The sequence below is a fragment of the Microtus pennsylvanicus genome, chromosome X (assembly GCF_037038515.1).
Source record: "Microtus pennsylvanicus isolate mMicPen1 chromosome X, mMicPen1.hap1, whole genome shotgun sequence".
NCBI lineage: Eukaryota > Metazoa > Chordata > Mammalia > Rodentia > Cricetidae > Microtus > Microtus pennsylvanicus.
Window position 1 is genome coordinate 84,096,365 of NC_134601.1, and position 20,540 is coordinate 84,116,904.

A 20,540-nucleotide genomic window follows, 5' to 3' on the forward strand; every position below is an offset into this window, starting at 1 on the left:
AAAAAATAATGCTGTAGATATCACTAGAACTAATTTCAAGTTATACTATACAGCTATGGGAACAAAGTAGCATGCTAATGGCACAAAGCAGACATGTAGATAAATGGAAGAGAATAGAGAACCATCCAAATGCAGTCAACTGAGTATAAGGATGTAAAAATAATACACTAGTTTCTTCATCAAATGGTACTAGGAGATCTGGATATCGATATAAAGAAGAATGAAGCTAGATCCCTTTATCTTAGCCTACATAAAAATCAACTACAAGTGGATCAGAGTCAATAATACAATACTTTAAACCATAAAACTCTTGACAAGAAAAAGTAGAGAAAACAGTTCAAGATGTAAGCACAAGCAAGGATTCTCTTTCCTGAATAGGACTCTATTTGCTCAGGAAATAAGCTTAACAATTGACAAATGGGATTCATGAAAGTAAGAAAGTTTCATGCTGTAGAGGAAACAATTGAGTGCAAGAAACTCAGCCAGGCGGTGGTGGTGCAAGCCTTTAATCCCAGCACTCTGGATCTCTGTGAGTTCAAGGCCAGCCTGGTCTACAAGAGCTAGCTCCAGGACAGGCTCCAAAGCTACAGAGAAACCCTGTCTCGAAAAAAAAACCAAAACAAAATGCAAGAAATTCTTTGCCAACTGTACATCTGGCAGAGGCTTAATACCTAGAATACACAAAGAACGGAAGAAACCCTACCTAAATCAAACAGCTTAACCAATGAAATAAACACATAGTTCTCAAAGCATAGAATACCGAGAGTCAGTAAATATTGAAAAAAATGTTCAACCTCAGATGATTAATATTGTCAGTTTGGGAGGATCTAAAATCACCATGGAAACAGCCCTTGGGCACATCTGTGAAGGATTAGGTTAATTGAGCCCAAATGACCCACTCTAACCCCTGGGAGGCATCATTTGCAGGTGGCGGTGGTGTTAGGGGGCTGGTTGCATAAGAAGGAGAAAGATGGAAGAGCGTGAGCATTGTCTCTGCTTCCTGACTATTCAGTGTGACTAGTGCACCACACTCCTGCTGCCATGATTTCCTCAGTCTATATCTCCAATTTGTGGGTCGCAATAAATCTGTCCTCCCTTAAATCGTGTTGTTTTTTTCCAGATATTTTGTCAGAGCAACAAGAAAAGTAATTAACACATACTGGTCATTCAGGAAATGCAAATTAAAACTCTCTTGAGATTACATCGAATTGTAATCACAATGGCAGTCTTTAAGAAAATGGGTAACAGCCCAGCATGGTGGCACAGGCCTTCAATACCAGCACTCAAGAGGCAGAGGCGGGTGGATCTCTGTGAATTCCAGGTTTAGCGTGGTCTACAGAGTTCCAGGACAGCCAGGGCTACATAGGGAAACTTTGTCTCAAAAAACAATCAAATTATAAAAGAAACACGTGTGAAGCTACAGAAGGGCTGTGTTACCACTTTACCTCCTTGTCCTCTAATGGAACTTTTGATGAGCGGGGAAAAGCCTCCATGTTGTCACAAATCACCTATGGAATCTACTTTCTTAAGTACTGTTCTCTGCATGAGTGGACTGAGTGTAGCCCACTTAGTAGAAATCAAATTATGCTCTTAACTCGCCTCTTTTCTTTCAGAGTGTAGCTGTATTGACTAGCAAGTATGCATGTTTTGACTTTTATTGCATTTAATCCAGTCAATCAATCAATCAGTTCTCTCTTACCATGTGGGTTCTAAGGATAAAACTCAGGTCATCAGGCTTGGTGGCAGTCACCCTTACTGCTTGAATCATGTCATCAGCCCATATGCATGTTTTCGAAAGGAGCAAGCTGGGTTTCTATTGGCAGCTGAACTTTTGGGTTGTGACTATTACCCAGAGATGTCTATGCTTATTCAGGAGAAGTATATACACTTTTTGAAGAATAATTGTTGTCTTCTTGGGGATTTATTTAGGTTAGTGAAGAGGGATTTATTTTAAGGTAGGACAAATATGTCTCAATATTTAGCTATATCTTCTCTAACGTCAACTGGCTAGATGTTTATTTTTTATTGATCATCGAGGCAAACAATCTGGAGTGTATGTACAATTCTTAGTAGGCTATAATGGATTAATAATAGGTCTTCAAGTGAGACCTTTCCTTTGATTTTGTGACTCTCTGGTTTCGTAGAAAGGCGAATGATTAGTTTTGAAATGGTACCAAATTGCTGGTTTTGGTTTTTTAATTAGTTTTTCAGGACAGGTTTCTGGCTGTCCTGGCACTCGCTTTGTAGACCAGGCTGGCCTCAGATTCACAGAGATCCACCTGCCTCTGACTCCTAATTTGTGGGATTAAAGGCGTGAGCCATCACGCCTGGCTAAATTGCTTTGCTATATTTTTAAGCCTATCTGCCACATGCATCTTCTATGCCATTCCGTGAAACTGACTCAATGTAATTCCTATTATTTACACATTACTATTTTTCTGTTTGGGACGTCATTTCCGCCTTCAGTTACTGAAAGCCCATGTGTTTATTACTATTAAAAACACCTACCAGGGCTGGAGAGATGGCTCAGAGGTTAAGAGCATTGCCTGCTCTTCCAAAGGTCCTGAGTTCCCGGCAACCACATGGTGGCTCACAACCATCTGTAATGGGGTCTGGTGCCCTCTTCTGGCCTTCGAGCATACACACAGACAGAATATTGTATCCATAATAAATAAATAAATACACCTACCATATAAAAGTTACCTATTAATTGATTACTAATTGATTACTAATGTTCTTATAAGGTCCCAAGGATCAAAATACCTGCCCTGGTTATTTTTGAGCACAACCCATGTAGTCATTGTGATTTTTTTTTAACATTTTACACATTTTATTCTGACATCATTTTTAAAAATATATGCATACATTTAGCAATGTCCTTTTCTTTACATATGGTTTCCCTTTTGTCCTCCAGGCTGTGCTTTCCACACTGTTCATTTGCCCTGCGAGTGTGAGTGTCCACCAGACACTTTGGCTTGGCTGACTCACCATTTGCTGCATACTTTCTTCGAGGTCTTTTGTAACAGAGACAGTATATACAGGACCTCACTCTGTTTGTTTTTCTCCTTCTTGTTTCTTCCTAAAATAAGCATGTCGGACTCCTAGCAACCCAATGGTGGCTCACAACCATTTATAGTGGGATCTGGTGCCCTCTTTGGGTCTGCAGGCAAACTTGCAGGCAGAACATTGTATACATAATACATAAATACATAAAAATAAATAAAATAAACATTTTCCAGATTCTCATATTTTCTTTGAATATATTGTACAACATTTTATTATTTAGAAGATATTATGTCTCAGACAAAGGTTTTTTTTCTCCACTCAGGAGGTGCTAATGTGCAATATTTTCTTTTAGAAAGGTAAGTGGTTGTCTGTGTGACCATCATCCAAGAGGACAGAACAGTTTAGCTTGTTGGATTCAAGTCTGAAATGACAACAAATTATTTCTACTATAATTTTCCAGTTCCTAGGGCTGGAGAGATGGCTCAGAGGTTAAGAGCATTGCCTGCTCTTCCAAAGGTCCTGAGTTCAATTCCCTGCGACCACATGGTGGCTCACAACCATCTTTAATGGAGTCTGGTGCCCTCTTCTGGCCTGCAGGCATACACACAGACAGAATATTGTATACATAATAAATAAATAATAAAAATTTTTCCAGTTCCATGTAACATGCTTAGTATTGAAAAGAACCCAGAAAGCCTGTCAAAAGCTGTCAAATAGGCATGCTATCCTCAGTGACTTTCACCATGAGAAAACTGAGATATTTCATATATATTCCAGAGACTCCATGGTTTCCTGGAGCATACTTGCTCCCTTTCTGTCACAGAGAATTAATAGATGTCTGCTGAAATCTTGTATGATTTTAGGTTTTGTTGGCAGAACTACAATGGAATATTTCAACATCTGGTTGTGACCTATAGCCACTCTTTTAAAGACTCGTCCAAAAGTTTGATAATTCTTGGAACAAGTTCTCCAAAATAAAAATGTTCTACTCTGTGAGAAATATTGTAAGAATCATGACTGGCAAAAGCTTCTAGGACAGTGTGCATGTCCTAGGAGAAGTAGGAGTGTCTTGTCCACACTTACGTGAAAATTCTCTGCTCCATCATCGGTATCCCATGGATTCTGCATGCACCTGAAGAGAGTACTGGATCATCTTCCCTTGGTGGGAGTGCTGTTGGTGTACTTTTTTTATATTTATTTATTTGTTTGTTTGTTTGTTTGTTTGTTTGTTGTGTATACAATATATGCCTGCAGGCCAGAAGAGGGCACCAGATCTCATTACAGATGGTTGTGAGCCACCATGTGGTCGCAGGGAATTGAACTCAGGATCTTTGAAAGAGCAGGCAATGCTCTTAACGACTGAGCCATCTCTCCAGCCCTGTTGATGTACTTTTAAGAGCACTTTTGATGGGGCTAGAGAGATGGCTCAGTGGTTAAGAGCACTGCCTGCTCTTCCAAAGGTCCTGAGTTCAATTCCCTGCGACCACATGGTGGCTCACAACCATCTTTAATGGAGTCTGGTGCCCTCTTCTGGCCTGCAGGCATACACACAGAAAGAATATTGTATACATAATAAATAAGTAAAAATATTTTTTTTTTAAAAAAGAGCACTTTTGAATATCACATATTGAAAGGAGTGCTCTTCGGCAGTCTACTCTGAGTCAGTTGTAACACACTTCTGCGGTGATGATAGGCCAAATGCTGCTGGTCCATAAACTAGGCCGTCTGTGGATGCAACCATTTTCTCTGCTAAATCGAGTACATGTGGTCCAACATACTGACACTTCGTGGTAACGGCTATATCTATGCTGATTCTCCACTTGCTAAAAAAGTCCTTGTCTACTTCGTATTCACACTTCAGTCATGTATGTTTATACACTGGGAATTCCATTATTGTTAATAATGCCACAGTGGTAAATGCTATTAGAGAATTTGTCACCCAACTGGCTGACATTTCTACATAACTGTCAGAAACCGTGGCAACAGCATTCAACGCTTGCACCTAACTTAAATCCCCCCCCCCCCCGCCCCAACTCAGTCACATCATCTTCAGGGAAACCTCCCTCTTCCTTCATATAGTCATGATTTGTTGGGGGCAGGGCACACACTTACCATGACACACATTTAGAGGTTAGGAGTCAGTTCTTGCCATCATATAGGTCCTTGTGCTACTGTCCCAGCTGGCCACTGTATTTCACATAAACCCAAACAGTTATGATTCTTTATTTTTTTTTCTTAGGGTGTGGTGACACACTCCTTTATTTTTTTTTAAATATTTATTTATTTATTATGTATACAATATTCTGTCTGTATGCCTGCAGGCCAGAAGAGGGCGCCAGACCTCTTTACAGATGGTTGTGAGCCACCATGTGGTTGCTGGGAATTGAACTCAGGACCTTTGGAAGAGCAGGCAATGCTCTTAACCTCTGAGCCATCTCTCCAGCCCCGTTATGATTCTTTATATGCATGGTTTTATTTTATGAAATTATACCTTTATATTTTTTTTTAAAAAATTTGTTTTTTGAAATTGAAGTATAATGACATCGTTTTCTCCTTTCCAACTTTTCCAATGTAACCCCTTTGATCTTTCTTAAATTCATGGCCTCTTTTTATTAATTGTGTTTTATAACATAACACAAATATATACACTCGGCCTTCTCAGTCTATATCATGTTTCTTGTATGTATATGATTTCAGAACTAACCATTGGTATAAGATAACCAATTGTAGGTCTCTTCCTGAGACAAGACAATTTCTCTTGCTCTCAGCATTTCTTCTTCTTCTTCTTTTTTTTTTTTTTTTTTTTTTTTTTTTTTTTTTTTTGGTTTTTCAAGACAGGGTTTCTCTGTAGCTTTGGAGACTGTCCTGGAACTAGTTCTTGTAGACCAGGCTGGCCTCGAACTCACAAAGATCTGCCTGCCTCTGCTGGGATTAAAGGCGTGCGCCCGTCGCTCTCAGAATTTCTTAGTTGCCTATAGTTCTTTGTCATTCTTGTTCAGGTCTTATTTAAGCAGTCATATTAATGAGACTTCATGGGTGTAGTTTCTCTGGCACTTCTAGGAAACACAATCTCACAGCAATCCTGTGATTCTTACAATTTTTCTGCCCATTCCCTTTTTGCTGTGATCACTAAGTGTTAGGCTTAGGAGTTGTGTTGTAGATAGATCAGTTGGGGCTGGCCATCACACAATCAATTGTTCTTTGAATTTTGACTGGTTATTATTTTTTTTGTAGTGGTCTCCTGTTGCAAAGAGATGGTTCCTTGGTGAGAGGTATGATTTATATTTATCTGTCAGTACAAGAACAAATACTTATGATGTAGTTAAAGATTAGGCTGGTAATAACATGGTGGTTGTAGATTCTCCTCCAAGATCTATGACTTCACTACCCTTGGGTAATGGGTTAGGTTTCCAGTACCAGGCATGATTTCCATCTTGTTAAGAAAGTCTTAAGTCCAATTAGAGAGCAATTGGTTACCACAAAGGTATGTGTGTCACTATTACAACCTCTAGGGTTATCATGCTATGCCACTTATTGTAGTTTATAGACATCATTGCTAGGTAGGACTACTGTTCGCTTCCCTTTCTTCAAACTTTGGATGGTACCTACTGGTAGCATAAAAACTAGTATGCAGGGAGGCTTTCATGCCATATTCAGTTCTGACCTTCCACTTCCTGTGTCTGAAGTATGTGGCAGTTTCAGTAATATGGATTCACCTTCAATCACTGGGAGGCAATCAAGGGCAACAATAGCCTATAATGTTTGGGAGTATCTTGAACAGCTCTCATCTACAACCCAAGGAAGCTTCTCATACCTGGTGTTTTTTGTGAATTGACTCTTGGTTGGACCATTCATTGTTAGCATGAATGGGAAAATGAATAAACAATATCTATATGTAATTTTAGATAAATAGATACTGATATTTTATGGCTTTTTAAGAGTCCTTACAGTTATTTCGCCATCCTCCCTCCTTTTCTTTATATGTCACCCTTCCTGTCCCTAATTAAATTCCCCTGATTTCTCCCATTCAAATAACTTGTACACTGCTCCTTTCATTTCTATTGCTTACCTGATAAGATCCCTTTTTACTTTTCTGTTTTTTTGTAGTTACTCCAGTTTGTATACTTTCTTTCTTTTTTTTTTAAAAGATTTATTTATTTATTATGTATACAACATTCCTTCCATGTATGCTTGCATGCCAGAAGAGGGCACCAGATCTCAATATAGATGGCTGTGAGCCACCATGTGGTTGCTGGGAATTGAACTCAGGACCTCTGCAAGAGCAGTCAGTGCTCTTAACCTCTGAGCCATCTCTCCAGCCCCCAGTTTGTATACTTTCATCTGAATATTTGTAGCCAGAAAGTTAAAGAACAGTCCTTCCTTATCTCTTCTGATTAGTTTTGGTTAGAATCTGTTTGGGCTATCCCCACCCCACATGCCCCCAACCTAACCTACCCCCCGTCCCTCCTAACTAAAGTGGAACTCTGAAACGCAGCCTGCTACACTAGTGAGAGGACCCACCCGGCAGGATACCCCACTCTCTAGGCCCACCAAACCGGGGCAAAGCCCCAGGCTCCACTCCCACCAACCTTGGTTTCTCTAGCAAGTCAACAGGCAAGTTTCCAGCACATGGGCTGCTCCAATACCCCCATCACATCCTTTGGACCCTGCAAGCTACAAGTCCAACTCTGTCCCCCAAACTGTCCTAATGCCCACCCCCGCAATCTCAGTGGAACTATGAAACAGCCTCCTACTACAAAAAGAGGACCAAAGGTCAAATGACTACTCACCCAGCGGGACACCCTACTCTATAGGCCCACATCCTCCCTGTCAAAATCCCAGGTCCCTATCCCACCAACATTGGTTTCTCTAGCCACCAGCGGCTGCTCCAGTACTCCCATCCCATTCTCCGGAACATGCAAGATACAAGTCCCACTCTGCCCCCAAACCCTCCTAATACCCTGCCCCCGGCGTTCTCAGTGGAACTCTGAAACATAGCCTGCTCTTACAGAGAACTGAACAAGAGGTGAGTGACCTCTCACCCTGTCGGACTCCACACCTTCTAGTCCCTCCATACTAGGTCAAAACCTCAGATTACTGTCCTACCTGCCTTGCCTTCTCTAAACTGCCAGCAGGCTATATTACTGCAGGTAAGCGGCTCCAAAACCCCATCCCATCCATTGGACCATGAAAGCTACAAGTCCCACTCTGCCCCCAAACCCTCCTAATATCCCCCCCACCCGCAATTGCAGTGGATCTCTGAAACACAGCCTGCTACTACACAGAGAAGACCAAGAGACAATTGATCACCCACGGGGTGGGGTACCCAACTCACTAGGCCCCCATACGGGGGCAAAACCCCAGGGCCCCTCTCCCACCAGCTTCAGTTTCTCTAGCCAGTCAACAGGCAAATTTCCAACAGGAAGGTTGCACCAATACCCCATGCCAGGCTTTGGACCCTGCAAGATACAAGTCCTACTCTGCCCACAAACCTTCCTAATACACTCATCTGCCCCGCATATCAGTGGAACTCTCAAACACAGCCTGCTACTCTACAGAGTGGAGCAAGAGGCAAATGAACACCCACCCAGTAGGACACCCTACTTAGGCCCCCCACACTGGGGCAAAACCCGGGCCCCTCCCCCACCTGACTGGCCTTCTCTAGATAGCAAGCAGGGTATGTTTCTGCAGGTAGGCTGCTCAAAAAAAAAAAAAAAAGATCCCATCCATTGGATCATGAAAGCTACAAGTCCCACTCTGCCTCCAAACCCTCCCATTGCCCCCCCACCCTGAAACCATAGTGGAACTCTGAAACACAACCTGCTACTACACAGAATATACCAAGAGGTGAGTGACCACCCACCCGGCAGGACACCCCACACCTAGCCCTCAATACTGGGCAAAACCCCAGCATTCTCTCCCATTAACTTGGGTTTCTCTAGCCAGACAGCAGGCTATGTTCCTGCAGGTAGGCTGCTCCCAAACCTCCATCCCATCCATTAGACCATGAAACCTACAAGTCCCACTCTGCCCCCAAACCCTCCAATTCGCCCCTCCTCAATGAACCTCGGTGGAACTCCGAAACAACCTGCTACTACACAGAAAGAACCAAGAGGCAAATAACCACCCACCCAGCAGGATACACCACTCTTAGGTCCCCCACACTGGGGCCATCCCCAGGCCCCACTCCCAGCAACCTAAGTTTCTCTAGCCAGGCAGTAGGGGAGTTTCCAGCAGGTAGGCTGCTCCAAAGCCTCATCCAGTCTTTTGGACCCTGCATGCTACAACTCCCACTCTGTCCCCAAACCCTCCTAATACACGCCCCCCCTGCAACAATCTCAGTGGAACTTTGAGATTCTGCTACTACAAACAGAGGAACAGGAGATGATTAACCACCCACTGGGTGGGATACCCCACTCTCTAGGCCCCCACAGTGGGAAAAACCAGGACCCCTCTCCCACCAGCTTCTATTTCTCTACCCAGCAAGCAAGCTATGTTCCTGCATTTAGGCTGCTCCAAAACATCGACCCCATCCATTGGACAATGAATGCCACATTCCCACTCTGTATCCAAACCTCTCCACTGCCCCCTCTCTGCAACCATAGTGGAACTCTGAAACACAGTTGGCTCTTACACAGAATGGACCAAGAGCTGAGTAACCACCCACATGTTGGGACACCCCACTCTTTAGGTCCTCAATCCTGGGAAAACTCCCAGGCTTCTCCCCACCAACCTCGGTTTCTCTAGAGAGACAGCAGGCAAGTTTCCAACAGGCAGGCTACTCCAATACCCCCCACCCCATTCTTTGGACCCTGCAAGATACAAGTTCAACTCTGGCCCCAAACTATCCTAATACCCCTGTGCAATCTCAGTGGAACTCTGAAACACAGCCTGCTACTACAAAGACATGACCAAGAATCGAATGAGCACCCACCTGGAGGGAAACCCACTCTCTAGGTCACCACACCTGAGCAAAACCCCAGATCCCACTCCCACCAACCTAGGTTTCTCTAGCTAGCCATTAGGGGAGTTTCCGGCAGGTAGGCTGCTTCAGTACCACGTCCCATTCTTTGGACCCTCCCACTCTGCCCCCAAACCCTCCTAATACCCCCCCCCCCCCAGTAATATCAGTAGAACTCTGAAACAAAGCCCATAACTCCACAGAGAGGACGAAGAGGCCGATGAGTACACACCAGGCAGAACACCACACTCTGTATTCCCTCAAACCCGGGAATAACCCTGCGCCCCTCTCCCACCAACGTAGGTTTCTCAAGTTAGCAGGGGAGTTTCCAGCAGGTAGGCTGCTCCAATACCTCCATCCCATCCTTTGGACCCTTTATGTTACAAGTCTCACTCTACCACTAAACCCTCCTAATACCCTCTCCCTGCAATCTCAGGAGGGGAGAAGGGGAGGGGGAAGGAGAATTTAAGAGAATGGGATAGTGAAGATGGAGGGAGGACAGAGATGAGAACAAGGAACGATATTTTGATTTAGGTAGTCAGTATGGGACCAGCGAGAAACCTGGCACTAGAGAAATTCCCAGGAATTCACAAGGATGACCCCACCTAAGAACCTAAGCAATAAAGGAAAATGTGGCCGAACTGGCCTTGCTGCGTAGTGAGATTGATGAATATCTTAAATGTCACCATAGAAGCTTCATCCAGCAACTGATGGAAACAGAAGCTGAGACCTGCAGCAGAGCACTGGACTGAGCTCCCAAAGTCCAGCTGAAGAATGGAAGTAGTCAGAATATGAGCAAAGCAGTCAAGACCATGATGGGACACCCACTAAAACAGTTTAGATGAGCTAATAATGGGAGCTCACCAACTCCCACCGGACAAGGAAGGAACCAGCATAAGTCCAACTAGTCCCTCTGAATGTTGGTGACAGTTATGGCTGGGGCAGACTGTGGAACCACTGGCAGTGGCACCAGGACTTATCTATACCGCCTGTACTGGCTTTTTGGGAACCTATTCTCTTTGGATGTATACCTTGCTCAGCCTAGATATAGTAGGGAGGGCCTTGGACATTCTCCAAAGCAACATGTCTTACCCTCTCTGAGGATTGGATGGGGGGGTGGGGTTGGGAGGGAGAGGGACCTGGGATTGGAATGTAAAATGTAAAAAGATATTTGTTTTCTTTTTTTTTTTTCGAGACAGGGTTTCTCTGTGGTTTTGGAGCCTGTCCTGGAACTAGCTCTGTAGACCAGGCTGATCTCAAACTCACAGAGATCCGCCTGCCTCTGCCTCCCGAGTGCTGGGATTAAAGGCGTGCGCCACCACAGCCCAGCGATATTTGTTTTCTTTAAAAAATAAAATAAAACAGAAATCTGTTTGGTCAGGTATTAATTAGAAGTGTCTTCTTGGTCTCCTGGCCCCATTTGGTTGCTGTACTTTTGTTCATTCTTTCACTCTATAGCGGTGCTTATCTCTAAAGCTAAAGTTTGTTTAATTTAAAGAACAAGTAGAAATTGTTTCTTGATTCATTCATTCAGTCTATGTCTTTTGATTGGAGAATTGAGGCCATTATTATTTAAACATATTTCTAGAACTTATATGTTGGTTGTAGTCATTGTGTTTTTTTTTGGTATTATGTTCTCAGGGTACTTTGTGTTTAATTATGGCTTCATCTGTTTTCTTTCTACAATCTTTTAATTGTATTTACTCCTCTCTTCATCCAGAAGTATTGGTTTCTGTATTTTCTTTAGTTTTGGTCTGCTGGATATGATTTTTTTAAAGGTTGTTTTTATATCATGAAAAGTTCTCCTTTCTTCTTCAACTATAACAGATAGTTTTGCTTGGTATAGTGGTATAGATTGACAGTTGTGGTCTTTTAGAATTTGGGATGATTCGTTCCAGGCTTTTTTTGGGTTTCAAAGGTTCCATTGAGAAGTCAGTTGTTATTCTATAAGCTTTTCTTGATTGTGTGACTTGTGTATTATCTCTGAAGCTTTCAATATCCTTTCTCTGTTTTGTATACTTGAGGATTTAACTGTGATATGTTGTAGAAATTTTCTTTTCTGGTCTTGTCCATTTGGTGTTAGGTGTGTTCCTTGTATTTGTAAGAGTGTGCCTTTTCTACGTTTGGAGAAGTTTTCTTCCATAATCTTGTTGAAGATCATGTCTATGCCCTTGACCTGGGGTTCTTCTCCCTCATTGATACTTATAATTTGAAGGTTTGATCTTTTGTTGGTGCCCTACATTTCATGAATATTTGTTTCCTGTGTTTTTAGAAGTTTTTTTTCATATTCCTTGCTTATTTGGTTTAGATTCTCAGCTTTATTTTCAAGTCCTGATCTCTATTTTCTGCTTCTTTCATTCAACTTGTAAGACTTTCCCTTGCCAGGCAGTGGTGGCGCACACCTTTTATCCCAGCACTTGGGAGGCAGAGGCAGGTGGATCTCTGTGAGTTCGAGACCAGCCTGGTCTACAAGAGCTAGTTCCAGGACAGGCTCTAAAACTACAGTGAAACCCTGTCTCAAAAAACCAAAAAGAAAAAAAAAAGACTTTCCCTTGAGTTTTCTACTTGGACTATTGGGTTTTTCAATTATGTATTCATTTCAGATTGAGTTCTTTTCAATGTTTCTATCTTTTTATTGAATTTTGTCTTCAGATCCTGGATTGCTTTTGTCATTTCCTTTAGCCTTATGTTCATGCTTTCTTTTCTTTTATCATTTTCTTTAGCTGTTTCCTTGTATCTTCTTTAAATTCTCAGTTTTATGATGAAGTTTAAAGTACTGCCTTGATTTTTCATGTTGATTGCATTTTTGTAATGCAATCTGGTCACATGGGCATTTCCGGTTAGTTCTGTGTCTGAAATGGACACAGCAGTTTGGGAAGGAGCACAGAGTGTGTGGGCTCGGTTGTCCTAAGGGTTGAATATAGTTTAAGTGGAAGAAATTCAGGTGGACACAGGAAACTGGATTGGCATGTAGGCTAGGCATTGTGATCCTAGCCTGGAGTTTTGGAGTGGATCTGGGAGTTGAGGACAGTTTATGGAGGGGAGCATCTGTTGGAGTTACCAGGCCTGACCCTGATACAAGATGTGCAGGACCTGACTAGGCAGAGAGAGTGAGTGTGGCACATGAGGGACCTGTAGGTGGGGAACAACATAAGCAGGGGCGATCAGATTAGGTGAGGGCACTGATGTGGCCCCTGGGATAGATGTAGGGATTTGAGGAGGTTGTGTGAATGGGAGGAAGGACAAGGAAGACACACCTGGATATACTTTGGCACAAAACGCACAGGGTCTTGCTGCACAGAGAGGTTGAATATGATGTGTAGGTTGGGGAGAGAGGGTTCACGTTCCAATACATATTTGGTAAACAATGAGGAGATCTGAAAGTATTCTACAATGGTGTATTATATAAGCAAGGAGATATTGAAACATACCTACTGGCACAGATTGAGTCACTTTAAACCAAAAGAAGTATTGTTTTTGTACTTTGGTACTAAAGTATGTTACATTTTAGCATAAAGAACATCCTTGATTTCCCTTGCATATTGAATGTAACACATTTGTTTCCTTGCAATTCTGTGGGTGACTCACTCTATTTCAACTATTGTTCTGTTCCCTTTTCTTTTATGAGTCATATTTCCCTTCAAGCTAGGATATTATACTTTAACATCCTTAGTAAATAGACTCATCTGCTCCTTGGAGACTTTGTTCATCTATTGTTTAAAAGGAAAATAAAGAACTTTTATGGAATAATTAACTGATTAAGAAATGAAACAAAATGTCTCACAATAGAATTCTATTTACATTGTGCCAAAGTAACCGTGCCCTGTACATAGTTATTTCCATCATTGCAATTAGTATCTTTTTAAAAACTAATGCTCAGATTAGAAGCTCCATTTTGCTATTCATTTGCCACATATTTATTGACTGCATTTTAACATCTCTATTAGACTCTAGAGATAAGAAAGACACATAAACCATGCTTTCAAGGAGTCACAGGTCCAATGGGAAATACAATTGTTTGTAATAAATTACAAAGACAAATATTTGTAATTAATGCCAGAATGACTGTAACAGAGGGGTTTAAGATGCTGTGAAAGTAACAGGAATAGCCGGGTGGTGGTGGCGCACGCCTTTAATCCCAGCACTCGGGAGGCAGAGGCAGGCAGATCTCTGTGAGTTCGAGGCCAGCCTGGTCTACAAGAGCTAGTTCTAGGACAGGTTCCAAAGCTACAGAGAAAGCCTGTTTCGAAAAACAAACAAACAAACAAACGAACAAACAAAAGTAACAGGAATAAAGTAGCTAACTTTGACTATGGATGAAGTATTAGCGTGGTAAGTGAGGCTACTGTGTGATTGGAGAAATGGAAAGGATGGAGAAATAGGGAAAGGTGGGGAATGCTTTGCCAAATATATGATGTCTTTACTAAATGTCAGGCAGAGAAATTGGGAAAGGAAATTCCTGATAGAGAAGTAGTCATGTGAAAAGATGCAAATTATGGTTCATTGTCAAACTCAGTCACTGCTTTGGGCTCATAGACTACTATTTTAATCATAGCTACACTTCCACCATTTCCTTTCCTTTACTTCATAAGGATTGTGGAGTTGTAGTATGTACATAAAAACTTGGAGTTGTGTATGCCTGTAATATCAGCACTTGGGTGTTTTAAGCAGAATTATTTTGAGTTCAAGGCAAGCCTGAACTATAAAGTGAAACCTTAGGGAAAGAGAGATAGGGGGAGGGTAGGGGAAAGAATGACAGGGAGAGGAGGGAAGGAGAAGGAGCAAGAGATGGTACATGATTTCTTTACTGTCAATTATCAAACAAAATTCATGCATAAATATTAAAGAACAAATGGGGAACCTGAACCAAGTCACAAGTCGCCAATTATACCCACCATCGCTCACTCCTTGCTCAAAAAGATGGCCTCCCCCTTGGTCATGTTCCTATCTAATGAAAACCCTGCCTCTTGGACCAAAATGCTCCTCTCAATTGCTTAGCAGACCAGTGACAAAATTCCTGTAACATTTCCCCCTTTTTTTCTAATTAAGAAGGAATGGTTTAACCCAAACACAGTAAAGCTGTATTATCAAGTATTGCCCCAAAACATTTTTGAAAGGTTTATGAAATTTTGGAAGTATTTTATACCATTAGGCCAGGTTATTCCTTCTCTTGGTAATTTTTTTCAGGTGGTTCTTCCTTCTATTTTTTGTTTCATTTGTCCAAAGGTCTTTAGATTCCTCAGTTGGGTGTTTTTATTTTCCTGGAAAGAAAAATTCAAAACCCTGCCCTGACACTAATTTGATGAGTTTTCTTTTTCTTTAGGTTGAATTGCCACAATGGTTGATGAACTATCACCTCTCCATGTCAAGAGGTCTCTCCTGTTTGAATTGAATATTTATTAATTTTGGTAGTATCTATAGTTTTTCTTCTTTTCTGAAAACAAAAGCAAGCTTTTTCCCCAACATAACACATATCCTGGTTTCTATCTGAGGTCAACATATCTCTAAGGTATACTGGCTGATTTAGTTCAGTGTAGTTTTTCTTTTTATTTCTTTTTATTTATTTATTTATTAAAGATTTCAGCCTCCTCCCCGTCACCGCCTCCCATTTTCCTCCCTCTCCCCCAAAAAGAGAGCATCTTCAACACATTGTGCTGGCAAAACTGGATGCCAATCTGTAGAAGAATGAAAATAGATCCATATCTATCACCATGCACAAAACTCAAGTCCAAATGGATTAAAGACCTCAATATCAGTCCGAACACACTGAACCTGATAGAAGAGAAAGTGGGAAGTACTCTACAACACAGGGGCACAGGAGACCACTTCCTACATATAACCAAAGCAGCACAAACATTAAGGGCCTCATTGAATAAATGGGACCTCCTGAGACTGAGAAGCTTCTGTAAAGCAAAGGACACTGTCACTAAGACAAAAAGGCAACCCACTGACTGGGAGAAGATCTTCACCAACCCCGCAACTGACAAAGGTCTGAGCTCCAAAATATATAAAGAACTCAAGAAACTAGACCGTAAAAGGCTAATCAACCCAATTATAAAATGGGGCACTGAGCTGAACAAAGAATTCTCAACAGAAGAACTTCAAATGGCCAAAAGACACTTAAGGTCATGCTCAACTTCCTTAGCAATCAGGGAAATGCAAATCAAGACAACTTTAAGATACCATCTTACACCTGTCAGAATGGCTAAAATCAAAAACACCAATGATAGCCTTTGCTGGAGAGGTTGTGGAGAAAGGGGTACACTCATCCATTGCTGGTGGGAATGCAAACTTGTGCAACCACTTTGGAAAGCAGTGTGGCGGTTTCTCAGTGTATTTTTTCTATTATTCAATCTCTTTCTGCAGCTGTTGCTTCTTCTTCATTAGCATTTAAAAAATTTAAAGTCAATAAAGCATTGTATAATCTGTCTCTCGTGGTCATTATCACCCCTTTTTGTTTATTAAGCATTTCTTTTTAAAAAATATTTATTTATTTATTATGCATACAATATTCTGTCTGTGTGTATGTCTGCAGGCCAGAAGAGGGCACCAGACCTCATTACAGATGGTTGTGAGCCACCATGTGGTTGCTGGGAATTGAACTCAGGACCTTTGGAAGAGCAGGCAATGCTCTTAACTACTGAGCCATCTCTCCAGCCCTTAAGCATTTCTTTTAAAGTGCAATTAGATCTTTCTATAACTGCTTGTCCTGAAGGATTGTGTGGCATACCTGTAATATGTTTTATGTTGTAATGTGCCAAAACTGTTTCATTTTACTAGAGACAGATGCTGGAGCATTGTCAGTATTAATTTGTACAGGTATTCCCATGATGGCCATACCTTCTAAGAGATGTGTAATTACAGATTCAGCCTTTTCAGAGCCCAAGGCCGTTGTCCATTGAAATCCTGAATATGTATCTATGGTACAGTGTATGCATTTAAATTTTTCAAACTCTGAAAAATAAAACACATTCATTTTCCAAATTTCATTTCTTTGAGTTTCCTTTGGGTTAATCCCTGCAGGTAGTGGAGTTTGGTTATACAAAGAACCAAGTAGGACATTTCCTTATAATTTCCTTTGTTTGTTGCCAAGTGATAGAAAATTCCTTTTTCAAACCTTTGCTATTTACATGATATTTCTTATGAAATTTTGAGGTTTCCAGCACATTTACTACTAATATCTGATCAATTTCATCATCACCTTGTGCTAGAGGGCTTGGTTGACCTATATGGGATTGGATGTGTGTTATGTATATGGGATGATTCTTATTCCTGGTGATTTCCTGTAGTTGTATAAATAACAAAGTTAATGCTGAATCATCAGTGTTTCAATGTGTAAAACAATTTTTTCTGCATATTGGTAGTCAGTAACTGTATTAAGAGTTTCTGAAAAATCTAATAATATCATGAAAATGCATATAATTCTGACTTTTGAACAGAATCATAAGGGCTTTGAGTCACTTTACTTAAATTTCCTGATGTATATCCTGCCTTTCCAGATTTATTTGGAGCAGTATAGAATGTAGGGGCTCCAGCTATTGGTGTTCCCCATACAGTGTGAGAAAGGACCCGATTGATTCTTTTTATAAACTGAAGACTCTTGCTTTTGGGACACTTGGTCATTAATATTGCCCAAAAATTATTGCAAGCTCTTTGTCAATGTTTATTTTTTAGTCCATAAAGAGGAAATTTCAGCATAAGTAAAAGATACTACACTTCCTGTTGGCTCCATTCCTGTTAATTGGTGAAGTTTCAATTTCCCCTTTAGACTCAATTCAGAAACATTTTCTACATGGGTATTTTTTTTTTACTTTGTTTGTGTGGCAAAAATTTCCATTCCAGGTCTGGAGAGATGGCTCAGAAGTTAAGAACACTGGGTGCTCTTCCAGAGGTCCTGAGTTCAATTCCCAGCAACCACATGGTGGCTCACAACCATCTATAATGAGATCTAGTGTCCTCTTCTGACATGGAGTCAGAACACTGTATATTTAAGAAATAAATAAGATTTAAAAATATCTATTTCAGAGTATTATCTTCTCTCTGCATAAGAATTCTAGTAGGAGAATGGGTAGAAGGTAGAAGAACTATGATACAATCAAGCTCTGGATCCAAGTGATCCAATGTGCATCCTGCGATTTTTTTTTCTCTACCAGGGCCAATTCACTTTTAGCTTCAGCTTGTAATTTTCTTGGGCTATTTAAGTCATTGTCACCTTGTAAGGTTTGAAATAAATTACTTAGTTCTTGAGTTGTTAAACCAATTGTGGGCTGTATCCAGTTAATGTCTCCCAGTAATTTTTGAAAGCCTGGCTAGCTCAGTCAGTAGAGAATGAAACGCTTAATCTCAGGGTCACGGTTTCATGCCTCATGTTGAATGCCAGATGATAAATAATTTCTTTACTTTTTATTTTCAAACAAAATTCAAACATAAATAGTAAAGAACAAAGGGGGAACCTGAACTGAGTCATAAGGCACCACTTAAACTTGCCATTGCTCACTCTTCACTTGAAAAGACCAACTCAAAAAGACTGCCTCTCCATCTGTCACATCCATCCCCAGTGAAAACCCTGCCTCTTGGGCCAAAATGCTACTCTCAATTGGATAGCAGAATTCCCATCACACACACACACACACACACACACACACACACACACACACACACACACAGAGAGAGAGAGACAGAGAGAGAGACAGAGAGAGAGAGAGAGACAGAGAGAGACAGAGAGAGAGAGAGAGAGAGAGAGAGAGAGAGAGAGAGAGAGAGAGAGAGAGAGAGTTCATATTTAAGATTAAAGTTCAGAGCTAGAAGTCAGGTAGTGCTGGTACTCATCTTTAATTCTAACACTTGGAATGCATAGGCAGGTAGGTCTCCAAGTATGAGGCCAACTTGGTCTACAAAATCAGTTCCAGGACAGCCAGGACTGCATATAGAAAAACTCTGTCTCAAAGAGCCAATAAAATTAATAAAAAAGTTCAAAGTTGGAAAGATGGCTCTGTGGTTAAGACTACTCGCGCTGCTCTTGCAGAAGTCCAGGGTTTTGTTCCCAGCTCGTATGCTGGCTCTTAAACACCTATATTCTATTTCCAGATACTCTTTTCTGGCCTCCATGGACAACATGTATGCACATAGTGCAATACATACACACAAGCAAAAATATATAATAAAAATACACACAAACAAATATATAATATAAATACACACAAGATATATATATAATATATAATATAAATACACACACACTATATATATATATATGTATATATATATATATGTATATATATACATTGTGAGTTGGAAAATGCTCAGTCTGCCCCAAGTTTAAGAGCTGAGTTAGGATTCCCTAGCACCCATATAATTGCCAGGGTGAGTGTGGCAGCTCTCCTGGAGTCCTAGTAGGAACAAGCTGACTAGATGAATTGGCTAGCACTAGGTTCATTAAGAGATCTTGCCTCAAAATATAAAGAGGAGAGTGACTGAGAAAGACTCAACAACAACCTCTGGCTGCCACATGTACACAACCATTCACTTATACTCATATACAATATTATGCATGTACACACAGTACACTTGTAGCTACATACAAAGAGTGGAGTCCTATGAGCCTGTGCAAATAAAATTATATATCTACAAACATAATTAAGATAATATAAAGAAAACATATCAAACTCCAAATTTCTTGATTCTCTTTTATAGTCAAGTTCTACCACAATTGTTGAAACAACTGATGTTTTTCTGTCTCTGTAATTTTGCATTACCTAGAATATTATAAATGGAGCTTTGCATTACACAGCCTTTTGAATTTAGCTTTTTTTACTCAGTATAATGCATTTTAAATTTACCTTCATTGTATGTGTCACAAGTGCATTCAATTTTTTTCCCAATTAGCACTCTATTGTATCATAGATTATCCATTTACAATGTTGCTTCTATTTTTACTTATTAGGAATAAAAAAGCAAATGAAAGTTATGTGTGAATTTTACTGTGAAGGTGAACTTTGTTATTTTGCATAAATAGGTAGGGGTGAAATTGCTGGATCACAGAGTACATTTCTATTTAATCTTATAAAATTCATAAAAGAAACTTCCAAATGGTTTTCAGAGGACACTGTGTTATTTACTTACTCACCAGTAATAATATATGAGACTTATGGGCTGGAGAGATGGCTCAGTGGTTAAATGCACTGGCTGCTCTTCCATTCTTCGGTCGAGGGGCATTTAGGTTGTTTCCAGGTTCTGGATATGATAAACAATGCTGCTATGAACATAGTTGAACACATGCCCTTGTGGCATGATTGAGCATCCTTTGGGTATATACCCAAAAGTGGTATTACTGGGTCTTGAGGAAGGTTGTTTCCTAATTTTCTGAGAAATCACCACACTGACATCCAAAGGGGCTGTACCAGCTTGCATTCCCACCAGCAATGGAGGAGTGTTCCCTTTACCCCACAACCTCTCCAGCATAAGTTGTCATCAGTGTTTTTGATCTTGGCCATTCTTACAGGTGTTAGGTGGAATCTCAGAGTTGTTTTGATTTGCATTTCTCTGATGACTAAGGATGTTAAACATTTCCTGA

At 40.8% G+C, this 20,540-nt stretch overlaps 1 pseudogene; it reads right to left on the reverse strand.

The window, feature by feature from the left end:
* Positions 1–3,715: 3,715 nt before the first annotated feature.
* LOC142840390 (endoplasmic reticulum-Golgi intermediate compartment protein 2 pseudogene) lies at positions 3,716–6,861 on the reverse strand (annotated as a pseudogene).
* Between the last annotated feature and the right edge of the window lie 13,679 nt (positions 6,862–20,540).